The 22,234-nt window shown below is 37.3% G+C and overlaps 1 long non-coding RNA gene across 1 annotated transcript in view; it reads left to right on the forward strand.

Moving 5' to 3' along the window:
* Positions 1-19,078, forward strand: part of LOC135207110 (uncharacterized) — an 81,494-nt gene extending 62,416 nt beyond the window's left edge. Inside the window, exon 4 of the long non-coding RNA XR_010312880.1 lies at positions 17,555-19,078. This is a non-coding gene — a long non-coding RNA (uncharacterized LOC135207110). The remainder of the gene's footprint in view (positions 1-17,554) is intronic.
* Positions 19,079-22,234: the final 3,156 nt, after the last annotated feature.

The raw sequence follows: 22,234 nt of genomic DNA on the forward strand, positions 1-22,234 counted from the left end.
AACATTGGCTTTTAGCAGTGTTACCATAAGCAGTTCTGATTTTTTTTAACGTTATTTATGAGTTAATGGTTAGAATGCGTATTTTCCGATGTAGAATCATTTGCCGTGACGTGAAAAAACAACACGTCACTTCTTAACATTAAGTATTTTTGACAAAGAAAAATAAAGGATTTCAATAAATTCATTTCTATAAATAAGCAGGATATGTTTTATAACTTTATTTTCATAATAAAACATAAAAAGGCAAAGTGAAGAATTTCATTCCTCAGTGCCATGGCCTGTGGTCGGAAAAGCCACGGAGGGTTGCCAGAGGTCACCAGAAAGCCACACTTGTAGACAAAATTCCTCAAAAAGGCAACCCTGATGGTACGGTTTCTTAGGAATGTATAAAGACTGCTTGACATTTTGATTAATCCTCTGAAGGAAAAAATGTTATACTTCTGCTGGAAAAGTAGCTGAAAACCTCTTTTTCTCGGAATGGCTGGGGCTTAGTCGACTTCCTGTGACATCCAGCTCACACTACAGAACGGGATAATCTGATGAAAGCCCTGTTCAAGGACTTACTTCCTTATTTTACTTTATTTCCACTCTTGATTTCCATGCACCTACTGGTCAGTTTGAAGAAGATGGTGATGTTTTCCCCGTTCATCTCTTGTGCTTACTCCTCCCTTTACTCTTGTTCATTTTTTAGTCTTTGGTAAATTGTGATGTGATTTTCCGATTTCGCCGTCTTTTCCCCCCTTCGTTCGGGGCTGCTGCTCCATCACCCCTTCCCCCCTCCCACCCCCCATTTTCCCATCCTCATCATCATCGTTATCTTCTCCTCCCTCGTTTTCTGCCATTTCTGAGAAGTTGGAGGAGGCAACTTCATTTCGAGTGGGGAATCAATAGTCACTACTTCCGGGGAAAATGTGACAGTTCCTCCACGAGTCCTGGCCAGATTAGGCTCCAGGTGACAGAAGTGAAGGATGTTGATTTCATAGACTCCTGTTCTGCGCCATATGAGAAGTGACGTTCATGGCCCACTTCCTTTTCGGAATAGCCTCACATTCCTCAGTCCGTTTTGGAAGAGGACGGTCTGATATTTATGTACTTTCCTTGATTAGCTTGGAATTGATAAGTGTTTTACTAATATCTAGGATTTCGTTATCGTTTAATTCATTAGAGGGGACAAATGGTTCATTCATTCGAGATCTCTACCTCAAGGTTGTTTGCTGTTTACCTGAAATATGCGAAGTTATTTTCCCTTGATGAGCGCTTGATTAGCTGTGACGGAATTCTCTGAATAATATGACCAGTAATGCAGTATTACTTCTTATCACATTCCATATCTTCCTGTACTTTTATATGCGTGCATGTACCAAATCTCTTTCGTAATTACTTTGTATCCTTACTTCTTTTGTAATCACATTCAAGTTTTCCTCCGTTATAATTCTTTTTTGGCTCCATCCTCTCCGTTTCAACACTTTTTTTTTTTTCCTTCCCCGCTTCAATTTGTTGTCAATATCGGCTCTCGCCTCCCAATCAGTGTCTGACAGGTGAGATTAGGGGAATCTCCTTTAGATTCTATGCGTGGCAGCGAAGATATGCCTTCCCAAAGCTAATTGGAACTTTGGCGTTTCCTGTAATTGTCTGTCAAACTTTCTCTTTATCTCTCTTATTCATCTATATATATATATATTATATATATATATATTATCTCTATATTATATATATATATATATATATATATATATATATATATATATAGTATATATATATATAATGTGTGTATACATATGTGTATGTATATATATATGATATATATATATATATAATATATATATAATAGTATTACCATGTGGTTTTGGTGCCCATCCTCCTACAGTACCCCAGAAGTCGAACGTCATATATTTTTTTTGGGGGGGTGTGACTCCATAGAAAGACATATAATAAGTGAACCTTTAAGGTTTCTAGAGAGGAGAACGGGTCTTATCCTTTCAGCTATCAACAAAGATGTAGGTTGATTTACACTGCTCTACTTTTTCCTGTCGAATCCAGGCTCTAAGCTTACAAAATTAAGCTGAATGACCCTGTGGGTCGTAGTGATTAGTTTTGTGCCTAAATTTCATATTCCATCCTGCACTTAGCATTGTAATCAGCCCATCTCCACCATGATTGCTAATTGATACGTCTATAACACCTTGATATTTACTACAGTTTTGTCACTTACTGACACGTGACTTTTCATATAATATTGTGATTATTATTTTGGCTTCTGTATCTTAAGACTCTCACAGCTTCTTTTATGTATAAAACGTGTGGACAGCAAAAAGTGAAGTGCATCTTGCTACTCAGTCTTACAAAATTAAGCTGAATGACCCTATGGGTCGTAGTGCCTAAATTTCATATTCCATCCTGCACTTAGCATTGTAATCAGCCCATCTCCACCATGATTGCTAATTGATACGTCTATAACACCTTGATATTTACTACAGTTTTGTCACTTACTGACACGTGACTTTTCATATAATATTGTGATTATTATTTTGGTTCCTGTATCTTAAGACTCTCACAGCTTCTTTTATGTATAAAACGTGTGGACAGAATTAGTGAAGTGCATCTTGCTACTCAGTCACGTAGATGAGTGTAGATTAAGTTTACATTTACCTTCTTCACAGAATCTATTTTTACCAGTCATTGTCAAAACCTGAGCTTAGTAACTTACTAAAGTTTGCATACTCTTGTGTTGTTTCTGAATTCCATCACTTTAATAAAAACTGTCCTCAAAATTCATTGCTCAGTATCTTCACTATATGCAATAACAACGTTTCCAATCATGCACGAAAGCAGTCCTAAGGAACAACGAAAATATACTTTATGTAACGAATTTAACACGAAAGAAATTAAAAATGGTTTCATACAATGACTTGAGAACATTTTGAATAATACAAAATGAAATAAAAATAAAACTAAAGTCAATAATAGAATAAAAAATTTAAAGAAAAATCCATCATGACAAGCAAAAGCAAATTGAATGAAGATTGATACGTAAGCCTTCAAAAATGAAAGATCAGGGACAGTAAAACCGAGCAAAATTTACTATATTAGATTACAGCTCACATATTGATTATGAATACAATGGAATAAATTTTGCCAGTTCTACTAAGCCAGCATTTTGTTGTTGCATGAAATCTGTATTTTCGAGGCAGTACCTTGAACTATAATTATTCATCCAGTTCCCTCGTTTTCCAAGTATGTCACAAAAATCGCACATTTTCTCTTGGCGTTCATATGTTTGTACTTGATTAACATTTTCTGATTGTTTTTGTAGCCAGATCACATCAGCACAGTTCATAATGAATAATAGTTTTTATGCGAAAGGATCATGTTGCTAATCACTCTCTAACACTGTTCATATATCATCTTGAGCAATATCAATGAACAATATTCTGAATCATCACAATTGCATCCAAAGTGAGCCTAGAGTGCATCGCAGGGAGGCATATTATTTCTTGGATGTCTGTTTTACCCGTGAAAGTTCATACATAACGTTAATTATATGACAGACCTTACATGTAAATAAAGGGTCAAGAATGCCGCTAAATACCAGTAGCTCTACTACAGTGGCTTATGGTTTTGATAAAGAATTGAGTATTTAACCTTCAAAAAATTAATTTCTCAATAAGAAGCTTGACATTGATGTGTTAACCATTAAATCAATAAATTAAATAACTTTTTCCCAATTTACTGAAAGTTTAGAAAAAACATCGACGCTAGCAAAGGAACTCTGAAGTGAAACCAGTAGTCTTATTATAGTGACAACGACTATCCAAGGAAAGTAATTGCTTGCAGCCTCAGTAGCTCAACTTTAATGACCCTGTTCGACTTCCACTCTTTGAACAAGTTCTTGCTACTTACGTTGGTTCCCTACGTCAGGTATAGCGGGCGAGGATCCAAATTTGATGGCTCTGTGAATTCTTTCGTAAATAATTGTGTTTCTCAAATGCAGCAGTCTAATCATATAGTAGTGAAGTAGGACATCAAGATATGTGAAGATTACATAGTCTCTTAGTGCATTGTTGGCTGGAAATGTGGATGCAGTCTCACCCCTGATATCGGGCAATAGCACAGGGAGACGGGCAAAAATAAAGGGCATTAGTTTGTTTAGGGTCACGGATGCAGCATGGAGACGGTGTCCAGGACATGTAAAACATCCGAAAGGTGGTCGACCTTCACGTATATCTCAAGCCATTAGGGGTCAGCAGGTCAGAGGTGTGACTTGTGACCCTTGGGAGGCAGCAATTGCTCACCAAATGACATCCCTTTCATGACTAAGCAAGTTGCTGTGAGGTCAGCTCAAAACCATCAGTTACACAGGAGCCTACAAAAAGAAAAAGAGGGAGAAATTTACATGAATAGGCAGTTGTCGAGTGCTTGTGGATAGTCAAGTCCTAGTTTAATTCCAATACAATAAAGATGGAAAGAGGGAATTATGTAATATGTTCTATGAAAGTATTAGATTTACAGATGGACTTGCTAACAACTCTTACTGCTTGTGAATTTTTAAAAATTTAAAATAATACTCGAGTGCAAGAAGGACAAGGAGAAATGTTCCCATGGTTATTGAGTGTAGCTGTCAGTCCCCTAGCTCTTCCTAACAAGGAAATGATTTTCAGAACAATGGAAAGGAGGCTATCTTCTTAATAAGATGAAAAACCTGAGGAACTGAAGGGGTTGACGTAAAGACTCCACTCATGTTTCCTTTGTGTAGGCGATAAGTTGGTAACTGATCTCTAGGAATATACTGGATGCAACAAGGGAAGTCATAGTTCAGGACCTACCACAGACCAGTATGCATTCATTCAAATAATACTGGTGGATTATGGTCAGTTTGAACATAAAGGATTTATTACCTTGTGTATACGTATACGTGCAAAATTTGACATAAAGAACTACAGCTAATGTCTTTTACAGTAGTCAACTAGTGTAGTTAGGCTGATGCTTGTTAAATTTCTTAAGGTAATATGCAACAAGCTGAGTGATGCTTAGTTACCTTTCTGCAGCAATAAGGTACAAGCCTCCAAATCACTGTGTTATCTAATGTACTTCAAGCTTCAAGTTGGAGTCTGGTGCTTTAAGAACAGTTACACAAATGTTTCCCAGCACAGAGTAAATCTGGCACATTTTTTTTTTTTTAAATTTCACTTAGAGAGGGTTTGTTTGAGGTGATGCAATGAAAAGGAGTATTCACAGAATCCTATAGTATCCCATCACACCAAATTAACGAGACAATGAATGTGGTGTTGATAATATGGGGAACTCGTGTAAACTTTCCCTCTTGGTTTGGATGATTTAATAAAGCTACAGCCCACAAAACCTTCGTACATTTCTGTGGCCAGGCTTAGAAGGGACATGTCAGCCAGAGATAGTACTAAGTTAAGACTTGCTAAATTAAGACCCATAAGGTCATCTACGTCTGGATCCCACAATTTTGGTTGCCCTTGACCGGTGTTTTGCTCACAACCCAAGTTCATCAATTTATATTCTTCAGTCATGAGCCTTAGGGTAGCATAGCAACCAGACCTCCTGAATTCATAGTACCAACTTAGACTCGGCCTTTATTGTAAAATGTACCACATCCTCACCTTTCTTCCATCTTCTGCAGTTTCTAAAATATACTAAAGATTTTTCTTTTCCTTACTCCAATATGTGTCTTGTTAGACAATAAACAAGCCACTGTAAATTTTTAAATTAGCTTATATAGTCAGACTGTCAGACCATCTGACCCCACCTTCGGGTAGATGTCTCAAGGACAGTTTAGATTAAAAGAGGGAAATGGTAGGGTTTGCTGATTATCTCACATTGAATCATCATGGTATTAAATTAACAGTGGCTGCTGGATGTTGGGTGATAATTGAAGGGTCTACAACCCAACCTTAAACCGGACGAAATCATTTGATAATGGTGGCAAGTGATATCTGAAAACGTCTTAAAGAAAAAATACTGAAATGAAAGCTTACAGAGATTTAGCACCATAGATTTCACTTGGTCAGCTTCCTTCAGGTATCGAGTTGGTGAAGGGAATCAGTCCTTTTAAAGTTTATCCCTTTTCTCAAAGTTTTAGTGTTATAGTCCGACAGATTTAAACTGATAGATTGTTTACTTCCTTGAGAAAAACCCTGTTGCCAGTTCTCTCTTAACCTTTAAATCATCCCCTTCTTGAGTCCTCACCCATCTCCCAGGGAGGCAATATTTGGGACAGTACCTAATGAAACTGACCGTATAAATCCTAATCCGTAAACTCGATCCCTATTCTATTTGGTTATTACTTTTAAGACTATTTATTTTTTATATTTGTTATGACTAATACACTTATACTTTTGCTTATTATATTACATATTGTATATGATGATGTTTTTCATTAAAAGTAATAAAATTCGCCAATTGCCATTCAGTATGTATGTATTATGACATTTTATTATAATCTTGCCAGTAGATTACTTCTATTTATTCTTTTTTATTATTTGAATTTTCCGTCTGCCATACTATCCATTTCCTAAACAAGTTTGTAATATTTTGAATTTCATTGCTCTTCATTTTAGGTTTCCCCCTCATTCTAATTCATCAAGTTATGATTTACTTGAATTTCATTTCCTTTTCACTCACGGTCTAATGCGTGTAACAATTTTTACTTTTAATAAGGTTGTTGCACATAAACTCATTATTGGGAGAAAAAAAATTATTTACAATAATTATCGCAAGAATTGTAATAATATGATTCTATACAAAATGTAAATTACGAAGAATCTTCGTCGTCAGATGATCTTACTTTAATAACAGCTATCCTTTTTGCTGCATCGCCTGTTTGCAAGTTTTCGGAATGCTTAACTGCATTTGCCCGTTTCCCAGCGTGCTTTCTGTAGGAGTAAATTCATTTTCCTACTGACTATTGTTAAAGCAAGAAGTCATTTCTTTTTGGCGCTAGAGTTCTCACTAGACCGGGCCGGTGGGGCTTATACAAAGGGTAGCTTAAGAGATAATTCCTTTAAATTTCATGGTTTAATAGGCTTGGCCCACCTGCATATCACCTGTCAAAGGTAACAGGAAAAGTGGCAACGTTTTTTGAAACATCTGTCACGTTTATAAATGCGATTTCTCATTTTATTTAAAAATAAAATTATAATCACAATATGTGAACGCTTAAGTCCAACAAAACATGCTAGAAACTTTAAACTACCGATTTATTGACTCATGTGTTATAAAGTAAGGTATTTAAAACTGGATACTGGTAAATGTGGCAACAGGGTTTTTACCCAAAGACGAAAACAATCTATCAGTTTAGATCTGTCGAACTTTAGTTATGATATGCATGTGACTTGAACTTCCTCTTGAACTCCTCTATTGGGGAGCTGAGAAACGTTTAGTTATCCCCTGTTGTAGACGAAAGAGATTGATTTGTCTGTCTAGCAATGGACAAAATTTTGGTGATTTTCTTCCTACCTCTGGGTTAGACTGTTGATCTTAATCCCATCGTTCTCTCATATACTTTATCCAACACTGTCTTCCCAGTCTAAAACTGTTTCTGTTCTATCCCCCGTCAATCCATCGGTAAGCTGTCTCTTACTTTCAGTTATACTAGATAATATTGTTTCTTTTTATTTCTTACAGTCACTAGGATCACCTTTGCCATTATACAAAGCAACAATTATTCTTCTACTTTCCGTACAGTTCCCTAATTTTCAGCTGAATCTAAACACCACCACAAGCAGTTTCAAATGTGCCATGCATTATGACCTGACAACTCAGGATGACAAGGCTGCATTGAAGAAACTTTTTTGTCTTTTTCATTCTTCAACATTTTAATTGAGAATAACTCAAGTTCAATAAAAATCTTAAGGCGCTGTATAATCCTGATGGGTTTCGGCGCTTGGTCATCAAGACCTAAATTTCAAAATCAATCAATCAATAAAAATCTTAAAGAAGATCAACGAAAGAGAGAAAAGCGGAAAAGATTGGGTGTCTATAACTCTGGCCACGAAAGGTTGAGATTCGAGGGTGATTAACACTGTGCCATATTTTCTTAAATTCGTTCAAACTTTTCAGAAAAAAGGGTGACAATTTGGTGGATTTGGCAGATTTTTGAGCGGCGCTGCCATTTCCTCGTGTATGGATGATTAATTTAGGGAGGTGACCGCCAAGGGTCACAGTATAAGAGGATTGTCTGTCACCTCCCTCCATACTTTGGTACAAAAGCAAAACACGGAGATCAAAACATTATGCTACTTGGACCTTGCTGATGTAAATTAGTAGGTATAGGTACGTTAACGGAAGCATGCATATACAAGGCATATATTACTTTAAAACGAAACCACGTGTGAATGAAAGCAAATAGCTGGACAGTACGCTCGAATATGTCCACTCTCGGGATTAACCTTAACATCGAGGAGGTTAATCCTGAAGATGCACCTTTTTGGATTAGGATTAAATACCTCCTTTGGCAAGATGGGAAACGTGTCAAAGCCACTAACTGTAGGAAAGTCTCAGCCTTTCGTAGCTAGAGGATTAGGTAAAATTGGCGTCGCAAAATTAAAGGTCAGCGGCATTGTGTGAGTGTGTGTGTATGTGTATGTGTGTGTGTGTGTGTGAGAGAGAGAGAGAGAGAGAGAGAGAGAGAGAGAGAGAGAGAGAGAGAGAGAACTTTTCCTTTAGTTACTTCCCTCGCTAATGGTGATTTCGATCATCACATTTAACGTCAAACGTACATTTAGATGGCTTTAAGGTTAACGGCAAATACTGATGTCAAACCATGATCCTAAAATGTGACACGCACGTGCAGTGACATGAAGAGTCTGCCACGCGGAAAACAATAATAATGATAATAATATGATCAGGAGAGAAGTGTCTTTCCAGGACAAGAAAGAACAAGTAAAAAATGCGCTGAAGTTTCTTCGAATCGAGTTTTCTGTACAGCTTATGATCAAGGGCACCGCAATTAGAGCTATCTCTCGGCTGTCGCCGTATAATGCTGTATGATCCGCGGCCCATGAAACTCTCGGCTGTCCGTGGTGGCCTGTGTTGTTGCGTAGCCAGAGGCACGATCATGGCTGACTTTAACCTTTAATAAAATAAAAACTACCGAAGCTAGAGGGATGATATTTGGATGTCTGATGATTGGAGGTTGGATGGTCAGCATACCATATTTGCAGCCATCTAGCCTCCATAGTTTTTAAGGCCTGAGGGCGGACAGAAAAAGTGCCGAAAAAAACCATCTCAATAGTTTTCTATACAGAAAAATAATAAAGGAAAGTTTGGTGAGAAATCAAAAGCTGTTATTCGCCAGGATAGTCCGTTAAGATTCGAGAGAAGACCTCTTCTGCCACACCATCTTCCGAGAGGTTATTGCATCTGAGCAAGTACGCGTGGTACACTTTCCGTTCTATATTCGATCCCGGAAGGGGACACTATCCGCGGCGGATGACTGGCAGACGAACGCACTCCTCCGGCGCTTCGAGGAAACTGGACATAAGAAATTAAGTTCCCAGAGGTAGATGCAAGATGGAAAGGAGGCCTTCTGAGAAGGATATTAGATTTAGCCAGATCCCTGCCATTATCGACATGGCAAAGGTCCGCACGTGACGAGGTAAATCGATCAGGTTTAAGACTTTTATCGTAGTATGAAGGAGCTTTTAGAGACGAGATTCTTTTGTCATTATACCAAGAATTACAACGTCAATCCTTTGATGTTCAGTGATACTCGAAAGCAAACACAAAATGCCATCATTTGAAAAAATCCTCGTAGGAAAAAGAGAATACGCATAAGTTTTCATATTTACCGAGAAGCGAAGGAGAAAACGGATGCAGTAAAGACAATAATTGCAAAAATTATCGCTTCTTGTGACCGAGCTGATGCCATTCCTGACGATGAAGAATAAAAGCGCTTTCACAGAAAGAAAAAAACAAAATGAAACGAGCCTGATTGGTTTGCTGGTTTAGATAAAGCCGGCTTTGTGACATCACGGACCTTTGTCCAAAGGTGGCCGCTGCCTTTGTGTAATGTGGTAAGGTTTTAAAGATGTCATTTCTAACACGCTGAAGTCACACCACCGATGACTTGAGGTAGAACCAAAACCATTACCCAAGAGGCAAGATTGGAATATCTTAATCATGGAGGCTGTTACAGGGTTGCTCGACAAAAGTCACTAATCAGAGCACAAAAGTCCTCAGAATACACATTGCTTTCTGATATCAAATGGAAAATTTTAATGACATCCAACAACAGCAACTAACAAAAGATACAAGAACAACAAAAATAAAGCCAAAGTACTAACCACGGTAATACTCAGGACACCAGTACGTCAGTGAGAAGCTGGCAGGGAGAAAAATATCTCGATCAGCTGTTCACTCGTCTGGCCGTTCAGCCTGTCAGAAATGGAGTTTTAGAAGTAACAACATCCCCTCTGTGAGGTCTGTAAAAATGCTTTTTAAAGAACTTTTTGATTCGCCAGCCTTGTGAGTTTCAAAAGTTTTATGGTCGCTAACAAACTTAGGGAAGGAGAGTCTATGGGAAAAGCAAATGAGTGAAAAATGTCGGCTCACGTTTGCTTGGTCACTGGTTTGCTCCAGGCTTACTACCCACTATAGTCCGCCCAGCTGTGAACTGGAACCAGCATCTGGTGGGGTCGAGAAAAGGCATGCTTAGAAATTGGTAGGTTTTACCCAGCTGGTACTATCATACACACACACAAACATACATACCCACAAACACACAGCGCCTCAGTGGCGTGGTCGGTATGGTGTTGGCGTACCACCTCGGTGGCCGCGAGTTCGATTCTCGGGTATTCCATTGAGGTATGAGAGATGTGTATTTCTCGTTATAAAAGTTCACTCTCGACGTGGTTCGGAAGTCACGTAAAGCCGTTGGTCCCGTTGCTGAATAACCACTGGTTCCATGCAACGTTAAAACACCGTACAAACAAACAAACAAACACACACATATATAGTATATGTATGTGTGTGTGTGTGTATTTTCAATAGCCACACTTACCGTTCAACTTCTAAATTGCTGCAAACTTTTTCATTACATATGTCACTTCAAAGCCCTAAATCTGAAATTAAGAAACCTCAACTTCGTTTGAGGAGAACTGCACTTGCTGCACTTTGTGTTGGGCTGAGACTAAGTTGATGTCCTTGGCCACATAAAACGATTTGAGTCTCTTGCCGTTCAAACATGTATCTGTCGAATTCAGATACATTTTGCAAGAGCTGGAAGAGACTCATAGTCACCAGCTTATATTGTTTAAAGCTAGTATATATATATATATATATATATATATATATATATATATATATATATATATATATATATATATATTATATATATATATATATATATATATATATATATATAATACACACACACACATATATATATTGTTCTGAACTTCTCGTTCACTCCTGAAAAATGTAATCTAACCCTAAAAACAATTGGCCTTGAATGGAGGAACAAGAGATCACAACAAAGAAAAGAGAAAAAAACTATGGCAGAAGGGCGATATTACTGAGGAAGGAGGAATTTACATAAAAGCTGGACTTTAGTTTGAAATGCAATATATTTACATTAATTTACATAGGTCCAGGAACTAATAAGGTGGTTGATTGTCGATCCACCAGAAACACATGGCTGGGGCAACCAGACAAGGAGTTCAGAATTTTGTGCAAATGGTTTATTGAAATGCAAGGCTTATTCAAAGGGTTCCCAAAGTCTCCCACAATCAGGCACTGTGTTTGCCTGCAAAGAGATTGTATCCTAGCATAAGTACTGAGGCAGGGGAACACGTGGGCGAGTGTTGTACACTACTTGCTTTCAATAAAAAAAAAATTTACAAACCACTCAGAGGGAAATGACTGCGAGTTTACAGAAGGAACTATTACATTGTTTGAACTAACTAGGGTATTTTTACTAGTATCACAAAGAAGTAATCACAGCATTGAACCAAGATTGGGGGAGTGAGAAGCTAAACAAAGGAGGGGGAAAGTCGCCTTGGAAGAATGGAAATGAAATACAGACAAAAGGCAAAACAATTCCCTGACTGAAATGGAATTTACTCTCACAGTACCTGGAAATCCTGGGCTTGGTAGTCTTCTTATCTGCTGATATTTCTGTGCACTATAGAAGTATAAAAATACTTGGGATTTCCCCAGAGGAGGCAGGGGGAGCAGAAAGGGGTGAAGTGGTGTCTGGAGGGCGAGGTAACAGGAGCTTCTGACCTCTCCTAGATCTGAGGTGCTTCTGAGGGCAAGCCAACGGGTCCCTCCCCTTTTAAAATTTCTCCCGGTAAGCGCCGCCCCCAATCCGGATTTTCCCTGTGGGGGGTAAATTCAGGACAGCCAATGGGAGCAAAGATAGCTTTTCTAGAGAACAGAGGCTTTCAGTTCAACGGGGCAACTTGCAAATAGACAAGGATGAATGAATCTTGTTATAAGAAATCTTCACTTTCCTTGGTTCTGGCTTAAAATCTTGAACAATATATATATTATTATATGCTGGTATTTCAATAATGCATATATCTTCTCCTAGACTGTATGAAATGTTATATACAGAGTTTTGCAAAATTTTTCAGATTCCTTAGCTAGTTTAGAGTTACAGGATATCTTAAAATGTGTGTACAGATTTCACATAACATGATTTAAAAGTACAAAACGTAGAATGTGAAAAGAGAGATTTTAACTTTGTCCGTTCCAAGATAGAATTGTTTCCACAACTTTTCATCGCCTCGAGATTAAAGACCTTGAAGTCTCCGTGTTGTTTTCATAACATGTCAATCATACTTACTTACTCAAGACTGGTTTCATACGCGTACGTCTTTGCCGAAAACACATGTAGATTTCATGATTTTTCTGTGAAGTTACGTCATATTAGAAGCTTCTAGGATGATTGCACCATCTTTCACGTGTCCAAAACGTTTTGAGCCCGTCAGTCTCTTGAAGTGCCCATACAGGGAGAAAGAGAGCATTTCATTACCGACTTTGATTTCCTGGCGTTTAGATCTTCCCTCTCTCTCTCTCTCTCTCTCTCTCTCTCTCTCTCTCTCTCTCTCTCTCTCGCCACTTTTGAGTTCATATTAACGTAACGTAAAGTAGTCACTCGTAACTTTTAGATTTTGGATTTCTTAGAGTTATTTAGTCTTATTTAGTGCTTTTTGTGGAATCTGAACAAACATTATACAAGTGTGTAATGGCACCATTTTAATTTTGAAATATTGTGTGGTGAAATTGTGAAACAAGCTGCAGCAGAAAGAAATTGGTACCAGGGTAATGTGTATTACCGAAAGTTTATTAGTTGCAACTAATAGTTACAATGGTTTGAGTGAAACAATTAAAATTTTTACACATTGCAAATTTTTATGTTTTGTTTGTTTCATTTGAAGTGATTTTTGTATGTGTGCATTTATTCATTTATTTTTTTTATTGAAGTGTGTGATTAGTGCTTTTTGCAATTTTGGTATTTTACACATTTTTCTCTGTTTTCATTTGCATTCACAATTTAATTAACTTAGTTGTTTTCATTAATTAATCGTTGCACATTTAATTGAATTTAACACTTGCGAATTAATTTGCATTTACTTAGAATTCTTTTCAAGTTTCATTGTTGTTTAGCACTTGTGAATTAATTTTCAAATTTTAATTATTGCCTAACACGTTTGAATTTTGATTGAATCAATTTTCTTGAATTTTGTGATAAATTAATTTTGATTTAATTTTACTTCATTAATTCAAGAATTAATTAAAATTTGCTTTGTTTTCAAGTAACAGTAATTTTCCCTGATATTGTAAATTTCACTTATAAATTTTTGAGTTTAATAATAAATGTTTGTATTTAAAATTTTTATAAGTGTTTTTTTTTTCACCTGTATACATTCATTTATATGATTATTAAACTTGAAGTGAGTTAGAACCAAGGAAGTACTTAGACTTTTTAAATCAAGGAAATACTTAGACTTTTAAAGTTGTTGATGGAGTGATGCCCTTTAATTAATTTAATTTCTTACAAGATTACCTCACACCTGTTTTAATTAACTTAGTCTGATTTTATGCAATACTGGTAAGTTGTTTAAGGATCACTGTTACCTTTAGAGTATTCAGTCGTTTAGTAATGAAGGTTCAGGTGTCTGGCTGTTGTGAGGTAACAGTTAAGGAATGGTAAGTGTAGTAATCAGATACTTGGCACTTCATCACATTATATATATATAATATATATATATATATATATATATAATATACATACATATACATATATATATATATATATATATATATATATATATATATATATATATATATATATATTACTGCCATATTTCTCCTTTCAGGTGCCTCTTCGAGGTTGAACCTTTTTAGCAAAACATCCTTCATATTAACCACTTCGTACAACTAAGCAGAGGGGCCATTAGCAGTACATTGGCCAACTCGACATTCATTATGCTCCTCAACTTTACTTTTCCCAGTCTCTTGTGCATTCTACATATTGCATCCCAGTCTAACGCCAAGTCTGCTAATTAGCTCTTGTTCAGTCTCCTCTCACTTCTTTCAGGCCTTCAAACAAGTTCTGAATGATACATTCCGAATAATATATTTTCACCAAGCTAATGCCTGTTACCAAACCAAGCAAACCAGAACATTGATCCATTTTAACTACGCTGCTAAAATCCTTAGCAGTTCTTCATACACCTTCATTTCTCGCCCTTACAATCCTCCTTCTCCTTCTTCTCCTTCTTCTTCTCCTTCTCCTTCTCCTTCTTCTCCTCGCCTTTCTCCTTCCCATCCACATAATTCTCCTTCCCTTCCCATCCTCCTTCGCCTCATCCTCCTCTCCTCCTCCCCTCCTCCCCTTCTCCTTCTCCTTCTCCCTTCCTCTCCTCCTCCTCCTCCTCTCCTCCTCCTTCCTCCTTTCCCTCCTCCTCCTCCTCTCCTTCCTCCTCCTTCTCCTTCCCATTCCTCCTTCTCCTCCCAGCCTCCTTCTCCTCCTCCTCCTCCTTCTCCTTCCTCCTTCTCCTTCTCCTTCTCCTTCCCATCCTCCTTCTCCTCTCCTCCTCCTCCTCCTCCTCCTTCTCTTCTCCTTCTCCTAATTCCTCTCCTTCCTCCTCCTCCTCCTTCCTCCTCCTTCTTCCTCCTTCTCCTTCCTCCTCCTCTCCTTCTCCTTCTCCTCCTCCTTCTCCTTCTCCTTCTCCTTCCCATCCTCCCTTCTCCTCCTCCTCCTCCTCCTCCTCTCCTTCCTCCTTCCTCCTTCATTCCTATCCTCCTCCCCTTCTCCCTCCTCCTCCTCGTTATTTGCAATGCAAAGAAATCCATTTCAACATCCCACACGTAGCTATTTTCATTCAGTTTCAACACCCACGCTTCACTTTCATAAAAGAGAATCAACAGTCCCTTTGGTCATTCTGTCTCGTGCTTCCACAGACATTCCTCTGACCACCAAACCCTTTTCTGAGATTTTACTACCGTACTTCCTTCAACTATCTTGTGGCTGACCTCTTTCCTAAACCACCATCCGTTTTATGTACTCTCATATACGATCCAATAAATGCGTTTTTTTTTAATTCATTCATTGCATCTTCTCTAATATGCTTTACAAGGGGCATCTGCAAGAATAAGTATCAAAGAGGCTCGTTGTTTGAAGTATTTCGAGAGCTTGCTGACGTTCTAATGTGCAAGCCAATTTCGATCTTGTAAGGAAAGCCTCAGGTCAAATCAGTTTTGAATTTAATTAGCAAAGTTCTCAGGAGACGGTAATTGCCTCTCTCTTCAAGACCAACATGTTTACAAGAAAGTGTTTCGTCTTATTTTTTTTTTCAGAAAATGCCTTGTGTTCTTGTTTTTGGGGAGCATGTTTCATTATTATTATTATTATTATTATTTTATTATTATTATTATTATTATTATTATTATTATTATTATTATTATTATTATTATTATTATTATCAAAGATACGGCAGGGAAAATAGTCTTTCGTATTCCTTTGGTGTTTCAGCTATTAAATATTCATAGTTTTTTCCGTTTCGTCGCTTTCCAAAGTCATGGAAAATACCTTTCTCTGAAATTCATCGACAGAAAAGCAATGCATATTTGTGTTGTGAATATATTAATGTTTTGGAGACATTTGCTAATTCATCCGTTTCAAAATTGTATCCTCTTAATTTAATTTCTGATATTAATGAAGCACATCAATCTTAATTCATTTCTTATTTTCTTAAGTAATTTTTTTTCTAACTTTTCCAGACTACAAGTAAAACTTCCTAGGGCAACTTTTACGGAGAACCTTATTATCTATTTAGCAGATGTTTCCTCTCTTACTAATTAAGATAACGTCTATGGGAACCCATTTATCTATTTCATCTTTTACTAACTTTAGTATTCAAGAGAATCAGGCTTTTGTATTAACCAAATTACGTGGTTATGGTTTTACTCTTTTCTTAGACAAAGTCATGTATAGTTTTTATTTATTTATTTATTTATATTTGGTTGCTGGCACTGCAGCATCTGCTTATAGGGTATTTTTAGTTGTATTTCTTAGCTTTTTGTGTTTACTCTCTCTTTCCTTCCTCTTTGTCACCGAGCTTTTTCAGTCCTCATTATAAATTCTGTTATAATCTAAATGCTAATGTAGATTATTCACAGCCACCCCACTCACCTTACAGTCGTGCATATTCCACGTTCAGTCCGAGTTACCCTTATTTTTTATATTGTCTTTGATCTTAGAGTGTACGTTAATGGAAAGCTTTTTATTTGGAGAACTTGAAAGCCTCTAAAACACCATATTTATTTCTTTCTCTGTTCTTCCATCCTATTTCCTTATCTTATTTGACGACAGCATAAACTAACCTCCTCTGTCAACGGTCTGCGTTCTCAAATTGCTCTAAACTATACATTATTTTTCTTGTGATATCGATTATGAAAGGTTTTTCTTTATCCAAATTACTAAAATTCTATATTGTTTAGAACAGTTTTTGTAAGGAGTAGTTTCTCACATGTGAGACATTTGCCTTTTCCACCTTGACCAGATTGAATCAGTGACAGTTTGCTTCGTGTCTTCGCAGCCTTTCTGGTTCGACTTACTCTTTGTTACAGTGGGCAAAGTCTTAGCATTTCTTCAGGTTCTGTGTTGGTTACTGTTCCTCAGACAGAATGGCAGAGGCCCTCCTCATCCTTTCATCCTCCCCCTCCCTCCCTCCGGCTGTTTATGTAACATTACCCCTTTTGTATGTGAAGTATATCCTCCATTTTAGGTCCAACTGCTTCTCCGTCTCCCCTCATTTTTATTTTCCTTCATGTTCGGGACAGACAACGTTTCAAGTTGCTGTCCCATTAGCGGGTGGTTGCATAAAAAAAGCAACACTATTAGGGGAAAGTGCATCGTGGCGTTTTACAGGAATGGTAAAGAAATATGACTGCAGTGTTCTGTTTCGAGTTTCCGCTTATTTTTGCAAGGCTTCTCTCACTTACTTACGCGAAATATGAAAAAAAAAAAAAAATGCATTGCGTGTGATAATGTTTCTTGCCTTCTCTCCTTTTCCAGACCCTGATGGATTGCCCCATGATGCACTTCTACCCACTTCGACATATTGTAAAATTCAACTTACAATGCGCTAGAAAAAACGGCAGGGGATGTCAACAGCTTGGTAATATTTCTGTATGGATAACTAGAACCAGAATCAGAATCACAACGATTTTATCTTATTTTGTTGGTGGAAAATAGTGAAATTGCTAACAAATGGTACCTAAACCTGTATGTAACGCAACTTTGATTCCTCTGTTTAGCATTATAAGACAGTGTTCAGCAAGATAAACAAATAATGTTACAGCAAGATAAACAAACAAGTCTCAACACAATTTTTGACCTGTCCAAATATCAAGTCCCAAGTACCCTAGGAATTAGGTTCCCATTATCCACCCAAGAGTAAGATAGCCCTATTGAGAATCTAGGATGTACAGTCACTCATATAAGTTCATGGATGTTCGGGAGTTTGAGAGAGATTTCCATTTCACCCCCTTTGTGGATGACAGGTCTGAGAGTGCGAAACTGGCCATATGTTAAACTGACCCGTTGTCCAGAGAGGGGTTGGATGGAATTCAGCTTTATGCCCAGTGACATCCAAGAACTTATATGAGTGATTATAGATCTGTGAAGAGCAGAGATCTTGTCCGGGTACGAGTCTCCCCTCGTCCAACCATCTCTGCAACGCGGGACTAGATGGTAGAACCGAATGGCAGTTTCTAGGCATGGGGTTGTTATGGAGGGGCCCTGGCCTTCCCAGTCAGATGCTTGGGGCCCCCCTAGTTGAAAGTCCCTTTATACCTTTACTTAACCTTCTAGTGGTCAAAAGCATATGTTCTCGGCCTAGCGATCTCATTTTTTTTTTATCACAATTGACACGTGCTGCTGCTAATTATTTTGATCGGATCTGAACCATTCTAATGGTATTAATATTCTCTATTTGATCTACTTACATGCCATTGGAATGTTTTAGCTGAGAAAGTATTTGAAATATTTTTGTTTTTTTGCAATTGTACTATATATCTAACAACTTTATTTTGGTTCTTGTTACCTTTACAACTTACTATATAGAGCTGAGAAATTCATTGCTATAATTATAGGATTTTAACACAATTGACTTTTTTATTCTTGATATTTTGCTCCAACTTAATGTTATCAACTTATGTACGAAATGATCAAAACTATAGTTACACTTTTGAATAAGTGCAATGCAATTTGCTAATGCTGCTTCGAGTTAATTTCCAGGGAGAGGAGAAGAAGAAGAGGGAATGGGATAGGTTGAGATTTTGGAGGGTCATAAGTTTTTGTGTTATTGATGATATTCGCTATATTGATATATTTACTTAACAAGGGTATTATACTGTAGTTGAAAATTAATAAAACTTGATAATAGTAATGGGGCTAGAGTTGAATGTAAGGTTGTGAGGACATTTCCATTACAGTATTTGATACATTCGCATATAGTAAAGTTGAAATGAAAATTAATGGAAAATTGAGCACTATAATTTCAAATACAGGTTTACTAATTACTTATACTGTTATTTTCCTTCGTTCATAGGGATATATACATTCGAGAATGGTATATTTTACTAATTACAGAATTGGTGCATTAGTTTTGTGCAAGTTTCTTCCCACCCCTAGCCGCCCCCCTCCCCCACACACGACCACCACCACCCGTCTGATGGAATGCCAGCTACGCCAATGTTTCTAGGTATCTAAGCCTCTGCATTTACCCCAACGTCTTTGCTGTCCATTCAAGTTTCCACTGAACTAAGATTCGTTAACGTGTTTTAGTGTTGGGATTTTTGTGACACTCACATTCACTCATTACAAGGGTCTTGCGCTAAACACTAAGATTGTTTCTCCAGATTGCATTAGCTGTATATTTATGATGTTATAGATATCTGTTGTATAAAGCTCTGTACGTAAAAGGTAGAGGCTTTAAATCTTGTAAGACTTATAATTTCTTTTTTCCCCCATTATAGTGAAGAGTGCCATCCATTCCAGCGTTTATATACTACAGTGGTATTTCATTGTGGATCTTCAAATGAAGCTGGCCGCTTACACTTACAAAAGAAAAAAAAAAGTTTAAAAAAAAGGGATAAAAAATTTCCTCTAAATGTAGATCTACGAGTAGGAAATTTCGTACCAGAATCTAATATTGTCATTAATATGAAATACACTACTTTAGTTTTCAATTTTGATTCTGAGAGAAAAATATTTACCTACGCTTTTCCTTGTAGAGCAGGAGGTCGCTAGAGCAGGCCTTTCATCCTGGAAGCGAAGACTTTGGCCAGAATGATTAATCTTTGAACAGATCTTATGAATATGGAAATTGCCATCTCGGACCGTGTACTGAAGTTCTCTCTCTTCATTTATTCCTTCCCTGCTGGGTTTAATGAAGGTTTCCCTTAAAGATTGTTCTTCCTGTTTGTTTCATTTCTTTGCTTTTTCACTGATTTCATTTTCACGTTATTTCTCACTCGGGTGATGATGTCTTCAGTAAACCAGTGACTCCCGTTCATGTTCCTTATCAGATACTGTGATTTTATTTGTCTGAGTTTGGATTTCTTTTGATCGTTAATCAGTCAAAGAGAGCCATTCGATGCATTGAGGACTCTGAATAGCAATCGATAGTCCGTGTAAGTCCATGTACGGAGGCTCTTAAGAAATTAAAATTGCACACTACCAACTAACACTTCACTTCGATTTGGCTAGATTACTGAAGTTGTTTACTCACTTTTTTTTTCGTTCAAGGCTGTGGTGTCATTACAAAACTATTTTTTCTTTGAAGTAAACGTTTTGGTTTCGATTTATTTTTTCTGTTGTTACAGTACTTTCAGCAGTGTTAGCAGTTTATGAAGATCTGTGTGGCACTAAAAAAATCCTTTGTATATTTATAATATAATATATATATATATATATATATATATATATATATATATATATGTATATATAATATATATATAATAGTATTAATAATATTAATATGTATATATATATATATATATATATATATATATATAGTATATGATATATATTATATATATATAGATATATATATTATATATGATATATATATATATATATATGTATATATATATATATCATTATTATGTATATATATATATATATATATATATATAATATATATATATATATATATATATGTATGTATATATGTACAAATGTGTATATTTTTACAATTCTGAGACTCTAGGGGCTGGCACAACGGGTAAAAAAATGCAAGCGACTACTCACAAGACCGCTTTCGAGCTCAATTTATAAATAGAAGTTATACGGCTGAGGGCCAAGATGAAAACTCAAGGGAAAAGTGTAAGGAAAACTCTAAGGATCAAATTTACAGGGGATATATTTACCCTCTAGTTACTCTACGTATACAAGGCGTCAGCAAGGGTGCTAATGACCCTCCTGGTCTGACTTAGTACTGAAAACAGATGCTTGTAGCACTGGCACATGTGTTCGGAGGGGCCGACACATGATGGGATTCCAGTGCGAAATATAAGCCAGAGCTTCTTGCAACGAATAAGAGGTCCACCTTACACAGCAGTGATGGATAAGGCTGGGTATCTGTAACACAGGATGTTCTTTAAACACGTATGCAACAAACAAGGGGTTGAACATGTGAGGTGATGCCGCCAACACTTTAGACTTGCTTAATATAAATCTTACGTCCTCAGAATTTCCTCTGTGGGTAAGGAATGAATGAATTATTACTCAGGACATTACTGAGGGGGAGGATGTGAACATAGACACAGACTTATCTCCCTCAGTAAATTCTCCTAGCATTTGTAATATCAGAAGGTCAATCAAACAATAAGCCCCATTACACCACATTCAAGGGAACCACAGCTCTTAAATCAGAGTAGCTTATAGAACAGGGGAGCACAGCTGTGGGGGGATTGACGAGGAGTAACAATGAACGATCGCACAAGCCCAGAGACAGGAAAATAACAGAAAGAAATACGGAAGGAGGATACAGGGACTGCCGCTAAACCCGCACTTTACCTTAACATTTGATCGTAGGATCGCACTTCTCAAGGGTGCCAATAGGGGGTCTTTGTCTAAATCGGTCGGCGATGGTCCAGGGCAGCTCGTGTGAGACTAATGCTGGGGTCACACATTCACACGTCACGACGGCGTATGCCCATGTATGTGGATCGTGGGCATCATCGCGGTGAAATGACCTTGAACGCTGGTAAACAGGACACGGGCTGACGGACGTAAAGCCAGCACCGTAAATTGTGCCGCAAATGTACGCGCAATGCAAACATGATCGGACGCCTACCTGGAACTGGCCCGGCAAAGTCCTACACATCCCCAAGATTTTGCGTTGCAAAGCACGGCGCACTAACTTACGCCGATAGTGTAACGTTCTATGTACGTCAACTTCATGTCAGTACCATGCCCACCGTTGTGGGGCCATAGGGTACAAAAGGGCCGGCCTGTAAACAGAGCAGACTGTAAAGTAATGGAACATATATGAGAGAATGTAAAAACATTGCACTTCTGAAAATCAAGGTTGTAAATTGACATTGATAGAATTCTGCATGTACCATAAAATAATGTATATTTTCAACAGATAGAAAAAAAATTAAGTCAGACATTATAATATACATACCATTGGTAGTCCCAACATCTTGGGCTTCTTTTTAAGGACGAATGTGGGGCTTGAGGAAA

Source organism: Macrobrachium nipponense, chromosome 32 (genome assembly GCF_015104395.2).
Source record: "Macrobrachium nipponense isolate FS-2020 chromosome 32, ASM1510439v2, whole genome shotgun sequence".
Taxonomy (NCBI): Eukaryota; Metazoa; Arthropoda; class Malacostraca; order Decapoda; family Palaemonidae; genus Macrobrachium; species Macrobrachium nipponense.